Genomic DNA, 7,640 nt, shown 5'->3' on the forward strand with positions numbered 1-7,640 from the left:
AAGCACATATGTGAGGAGCCCAGCCTTTTGTTGTTACTTTATTAAAGTAACAGAGGAAAAAAAAACTTTCTGTTGACCATCATTCAAATCTTTGAACTTGTAATTTGATATTTACTTAACCTGTCAGAATGATGTTCCCTTATTGGTCTACAGATGTGCTGGAATTCTGCAAACTGCTAATCCATTTTACTGCATTTCAGCTGTCTGACCTGAAGAATATCACTGTGTGTTTGTTTGATCTCATGCCCCCTCTCTCCCTGCAGCCATGCACACCGTCCCGGGAGTTCATCCCCCCATGACATCAACAAGCACAGACAGCTGGAGAATGACCCATAATGCAGTTCAGCCTTGCCTTCAGTGTGGGAGGCATCCATTTTTTTTTTCTTTGCCCCCCATCCCACCCATTTGCACCCGCCCCCTTTCTGCTTCCAAACCTCCAAACTATACACAAGCTGGACTTGTGTATACACATTCCCTGCAAGCGAACGCTGACACATGACAAATCAAAGGTCTAATAAACAGCTTGTGCCGAACAATTTCCCCCCCACCACCAAAGGATGAAAATAAACAAATCTGTCGGTCAGCCCGGCCAGCCCGTTTGGTAGGTCTGTCTGTCGATGACTGGGTGGCCCAGGGCTGCTTGGTGTGAGGCCTGGGATGGAGCCACAACTGTTTCCTGTGAGTGGCCCAACCCCCCAGAACCTCTCCGCAACTGGCTTAGTGGGTGGTATTCCCCTCCCCCGACTTCTCCCCTCAAACCCCCCCTCCCCCAGCCCCTAAACCCCTCCTCTTCTTTCCTCTTCTCTCCCCACCCCTCATCCCTCTTCTCTTTCCCCCAAGCCCTCCTCTACTCCTCCCCTCTTCACCTCCCATCCTCCTCACAGTCAGCCAGTCCATCCTTTCTCACAGACTTGGCCCAATGCTAAACACTTCATCAATGGCTTGGTACAGAGGGACAATACTGAATGTTGCAATTTTGTCTAGTGTCACCCTTGACCTAGTTGTGATGATAAAGTAGTGTGTTTTGCTTTGTTTTTGTGCAGCACTTTGTACTTCGGCATGATCACCACTGTTGCACGATGGGAGACAAACTTACGATTAGGAAAAATTTAATTCGACGTGATTGTAACACCAGTTTGCACCGGTTTTGTCCCATGTAAACTTAACTTCTGTCATCGTCTGAGCTGTTCATGTGATACAAGACAATCAGAATGCCGTTTTTCCTCCAAGCAAGACAGTTATAATACTGGGGCAGAATGATGATGTTTGGTTTGAATATGAATAATTAATGTTGCAGACATGGAGTCAAAGGTCTGCTTTTCAGGTTTGTTAACATGACTCAGCCAAACTGAGCTGAGAACAATCCATTTTATAATAGATGACATGTCACAAAAGTCATGGTCATACAAAAGTCAAATTTGACCCATGATGATGGATATATGTTATATGTGGCGGATGAGCATCCAGGATGGGACCTCCCTCACACAAACATTATGTTTGCCAGCATATTAGACAAGTAAATGCTTGTTCATTCAGGCAGCGATGCGGTGTTTTGCTCAAGGACACTTCATCAGGGTGGAGGCTGGTTGTCAAAGGGCATTGCTCCCAGGCTTTTGCTTTGAGTGGATCTTCACTACATCACTGTGCGGTCTGGAGAAGTAAGAATTAAACCAGTGGAGTTTCAAGGTGCCGGTTTCTCAGTCTGGAGAGCTGGTGGTGGTTGTGGTTGATTTTAGGAAGGAGGGTCCTTGTATCTGTTGGCTCTGAATCTGTTTAACTGCTCCCCATTTTTTCCATCTGTCCAAAAGCATATTTTCTCAGTGTAAAGAAAATTGGCAGAGACCATGGTTCTGTTCCCATCACCTTCATACAGACTAAATAAACACACATGCTCACATGTGTGTGTGTGTGTGTGTGTGTGTGCGTGCGTGTGTGTGTGTACACATACAAACACACAGACATGCACACACTCACAAACCACCCAGGAAGGTCTACAGACTGGTAAGGGGAGTGGAAAAACTAGAAGAAAGGGAGAGAATGAAGAAGAGCAGTGCCCCAGTTTCTCCACTCTTCCTCTTCTCTTTTCTCTCTCTGTGTCCTTGAAGCTCCTTCTGCCTTTTTGTGGTCTGAGTCAGAGCAAATGCAGTTTCCTCATATACTCAGCACTTAGTGTGTCCTTTAAGTAAGAGTTTCTGAATGTCTCCTGGGCCTGAAAAATGAATTGCGTTGACATTAAAACTGTTTCCTAATTTTTTAGTGGTGGGCTAATAAATGGTTAGAAGTAGTGGTTTTGGCTTGATGAAGGGACTCATTAGTGCACACAATAAATTGTGGGTCACACAGCGGGTTAGTTAAGCACTGCTTTAACTGATGCTACATAATAAGGCCCATTGAGAAGAAATAATAAACCTTTAATATGTTGTAAAGATACTAATTATCAAGCATGATTTTTTATGAATGTTTAAGATTTTAGAATTCATATTACTGTATAATTTCTAGGAAAACCTTTTGACGTTCCTTGAAATCAGGATGTGCTCTGTCAGCTTGCCTTGTTCAGTAAGGATGAAAAATGGGTCTGTGGTGCCCTATACCATATGGCCAGCAGAGGGCGATCTAGTAGCAAACAGAATTGCAATATACAGGCAGTTACAACTTATTCTTCACTTGCAAATAAGAGCTGCTGCTGGCCTACCTGACATGTGAGCCAATATTAAAAAAGGGCTTTCCTTTTCTAAGTGAATTTTTCTGCAGTATTGTCCAACTGTGTGTCTGGTCTGATTTACCCTTTCATAATTGAACTTAGTTTGTCCAACAAGCACCCTACAGCAGAGGCTTTAAAACTGCTGCAGCCCAGGAACTAAACTGAGCAAATAGTGAGTCTGGAACATCAGCTCATTAAAGCATATTAGTATTCTTGGCATGTAGGGAGCCACTGACACATGCCAGTGACCCATTTTGGTTCCCGGCCCATCATTTAAGAAATGCTGCTGTATGGACTAAGCTTACTCTTCAAACACATAATTTCAAGCAGTGAAATAGTTCAATAAGAAGTTTATTCACATTTGAGCTCTGCCACCCCCACCCAGTGCTCGTAGCCAGCTAAGTTTGCCCAGCTGGCAAATTTTGTTTGTTTCTTCAACTATAATTTGTTTATTTATTTGGTCTCCGCAGTAAAGAGTGGTCAGGGTAGCACACACAGCTGCAGACACACAGCTACGGGAACCACTTGTTTGGCCACAGGTTGGCTAGATCTGCACAACCACAACATCAGCCTGTTGATAGCAGTGATTTCAAACCATCTCATACACATGTTACTGAATTATGAAATTCATTTCATGGGAAATTTCAGTGCACATTAAAACATGATTACCTTTTAGTCTTATTGCTTGCTATAATTATGCTCAGCTTTGTGGCAATGAATATGGATTTTATTTTGTACTAACTGTACTATATCAAATGGAAAGCACCCCCTTCGTACTCAGTGGGTTTACTGTTTTATGAAATAAGAGGCTGAAATCAGACCTATGCATCATAATTAGCTCAACTTTGTTTGTAAAGAAGCACTACATGTATTACATGAGGTGAAGCTAAGGTCTGCATGAATCTGAATCTGGAATGGATTTTCAGTTACATAAGTTTTCATCACCACAGGTTGGCTTGTTAGCCGTCACGCTCAGGAGAGTAGCAGAAATGTGTCCTCCCTGGTCCATTTGACAGGGCAACCCTCAGTGAATCTCAAGTATGGAGGTTAATATGTAACACATATGTGTGTGTGTGTGTGTGTGTGTGTGTGTGTGTGTGCGCGCGCACACACATGTATGTGTATTTTACATGTTACAATGAGTCTATGCTCTTTTTCTTGATTGTGTGCCACTGTGTTCAAATGCATTTATGATTACATGTGCAAATGAGTTTTATGGGCAAGCAAAAATCATTTCTGCTTTTTGATTTTTGCGTGCATATTACCCACTTCCATCATACCTAGTAGGATCATTTAATACCCGGCATCACTGAATCACAACACATATGATTCTAGTATAAAAAAATAAATGAATAAAAATAAATAAATAAATAAAAAATACATCCAAACTATGAGATATGAGTACAAATGCATTTCAGGTTTAGGTCAGATAGCGTTATGGTCATGCATGTGTGTCTAAAGGCTAGAGTGAATTTGTCAGCGCATATGAGAATTAAAGTGGCAAAGTATTTCGAGAAATTGTCTCTGGTTTCTCACCTCCCTGTAAAGGAGATCACACATGAAGCAGACAGTGTAGCTCTAACTGATGGACCAGGATGAGTGATTTGCTTGGCCCCAGAACCAGTGACTGATCCCTGTAACTGGCTCTGACTGGGTCATTCTGGATTGGGTCCAGATGAGGTCACAGCTACCTACACGAGACCACAGGAGAAGATGGCGAAATGGAGGCCTTAAAAGCTGCTAAGCAACCAGTCCTCCCAAAATGTATTTTTGATTGCCCCATTGGTTTTCTTTAAAGGTACGCTATGCAAAATTGCCAAAAGTCAGGACCGTTTAGACTCAATGTGGATTAAGCATGAAATTTAATCACTTTTAAAACATGTCCTGTGGGCTACAGTATTGGAATACCTTAAGAGTTAGTGTTTTAGACCCACACCAACACCCCCCCCACACACCCCCCCACCCCAACACACACACACACACACACACACACAGAGAGAGAGAGAGAGAGAGAGAGAGAGAGAGAGAGAGAGAGAGTACAGCTCGGGCTCTCTGTGTTCCTCCATTTGGTCAGTAACTAGTCTGCAGGGCCACTCTGTCGCTCACAATTTCCCTGTTGGTCCTCATCTGTTTTCCTGCTGAAACACTCTGCCCTATAGAGAGCAGAGAAGGCCACTTTACTTCACTGAAAAATGGAAAAAGGAACTCAATTTGGTAAAAAAAAATAAAATAAAATAAAAATAGGTAAACCTAGTGTCAGCCATGCTGCTCAGAAAATGTAATAACTTGCATGTTCAAAGCAATGGGGTTGCTAATAGGGTGTTATATATTTATACCAGTTGCTCCATTGTTACCCCTTCACAGCTGTTGCAATTTCAGGCTCTGAAAATAACCAAGCCAGGGTGGACGCTTTGATTTGTTCTGGGGTAAATCCCCTTCCCATTGCTCCCCAGGACATACACATAGCCAGGCCGATGCCAGCTTTACATAGTAGCAAGTCTGATGCAAGTCTGACACACACACATATTTCATGCTGTTGAAGGCTCAGACTTGTTTGATCAGTCTGAAATAACATTATCATTGCAAACTAGTCGCATTTATGGAATTAATGACGTAATTTTACATTTGTGGTTCAGTTAAGCAACTTTGATGTGTGAAGCTAAGTTAAAATCACTCGACCAAGCCCCAAACAAACAAAAAGCTTCATAAGTCAGCGATGCAGTGACATGAACAGTTCATTCAGAATTTACCTTGTAGCTGAGTCTGCCATTTCACTGCATTTTCAAACTTCAAGATAAACTAATCCAAACACTCCGATGGCATTGTGTGAGAGTTAAATTCACTGTTTCTGTCATAAAACACATTTTTTCTTTACTTTTAGTTTTCAACCTGTGGTTGGCAACTAACGCTGACTCAGTAGAACAAACACTATGCTGTGTGTGTTTGTGTGTGTGTGTGTGTGTGTATGTGTTTGTGTGTACAAGGTAATATTAATGTTGTCGTGACATAAATCTGTTTACACAGTCACATTGTGGGGACAAATAGCAAGTACCCACAGTGAAAATCCTTAATTTTAGTGTGAGGATTTAGGGTTAGGGTTAGCGTTAGGCAAGTAGTGATTAGGGTTAAGGTTAGGATAAGGCTCATGGAAATGAATGTCAATGTAACGTCCTCTGAAGTGATGGAAACACGACTCGAATGTGTGTGTGTGTGTGTACCTGGTATTGCTAATGTTGTGGGGACATAAATCTGTTTACACAGTCACGTTGTGGGGACTCGCCTCCCTTATGGGAACAAAAAGCAAGTCCCCATAAGTGAAAATCATTAATTTTAGGGTGAAGACTTGATTTAAAGCTAAGATAACTTTAGGGTTAGGTTAAGGTTAGGGTTAGGGTTAGGGTTAGGCAGGTAGTGGTTAGGGTTAAGGTTAGGATAAATCTCCAGGAAATGAATGTAAGTCAATGTAATGTGGAAACCAACGTGTGTGTGTGTGTGTGTGTGTGTGTGTGTGTGTGTGTGTGTGTGTGTGTGATTTGTGTGTTTAGAGAGTTTGCGCTGACAACACCATCAAGTTGTCAGACTTGCATACTGCACTTTTTTTTTTTTTTTTTTTTTTAACAAGGTGGAGTCGAGTCATTCACTAGATCTAGATCTAGAGCTGGCCTGCTTATATGGCATGGCTAAAAACCTTTATACTGAAAACTTTTGTGAAAAAATAAACAAATGAGCCTGAAACAAAGTTGTGTTCATGAGTGTGAAATTAGCTCTGTAAAATGGGTTCTTGAACGCAATCGATTTCTTTCTATGAGCCATAAAAAATGAAGATTGAGATTCTGCAGGCCTGTATATAACCTCTTTAAAGGGAACACCAATCAAAACCACAAACCACGAATATTGCCAAAATGTGCCAAAGTGTGCTTTTGAAATTAATCCTGAAAACCCACTCGTGTTTTCCTCTTTTCTTTTTATAGGTGGGTGAGTCAGAGAAGTCATATGTTTGCTTGCACACTGCAGAATATAACATGTGGTCCCCAAAGAACCCAAAGTAAAGCTACACGTACTCCCACAGTTATACAGCCGCCCCCCTAACCACAGTGATGGGATACCATATAGATGCTTAAGACCTAGAAAAGAAAGCCTTACAAACACACCAGGTTTTCTTTTATATTAAAATTGGGCCACTAGAAAAGAAATCTTGACTGAATTTAAATGGCTCTAATAACATCTGATTGTTATTTTGAAATGAAAACTGTGTGTAATGGCTTTTGGACTGCACAGAAGCCACAGAGCTGCTTGTGAGTATGTTGTCAGAAAAAAAAAAAAAAAAAAAAAAATACAACAGCGGCTTGACTTTTGTCCTGACAAATAAAACAATGCATTTACCCTATGGGCCTATCCTGACTATTGGCACAGTGTAAACACAAAAGTTTGGGAGAAATGTTGGGGAATAACAGGAGTCATCTGACCCACGTGATGTAGATTAATTATTATGTTGGTGTTGGTAACATGGGGCATTTCCATATGAACAGTCATATTACTTTTGCAACTTTGATTGCTATCAGTCTACATCCAGTTCACCAGAACTTTTACATTTACTATTTTAAAACCCAGAGTCGGGTAAGTCTTGCCAAGTAAACTGCTCTGGTACTTGGGAAGTGATGCATCATTGCTAACAGCTGCAAGGGTTTGTTAGATATTAATATACTGAACAGAAAAAAGAAAGAGTGCCACCCACCCACTGAAACTCACACGTTCATAGAAAATCCAAGGAACAGACATACCACTGGCAACAGTTGGACTGACATGTAATTTCTGGGAAGTGCGGTGCAGAAACACCCAAGAAAGCATTGCTTATCTTTAAAGGTGTCACCAAAATTAAAAGTGAACAAAACAAGACGAATTAAATTAAAACAAGGAACTTGCAGATTGCTTCCATATT

This window comes from Myripristis murdjan, chromosome 17 (assembly GCF_902150065.1).
Source record: "Myripristis murdjan chromosome 17, fMyrMur1.1, whole genome shotgun sequence".
NCBI lineage: Eukaryota > Metazoa > Chordata > Actinopteri > Holocentriformes > Holocentridae > Myripristis > Myripristis murdjan.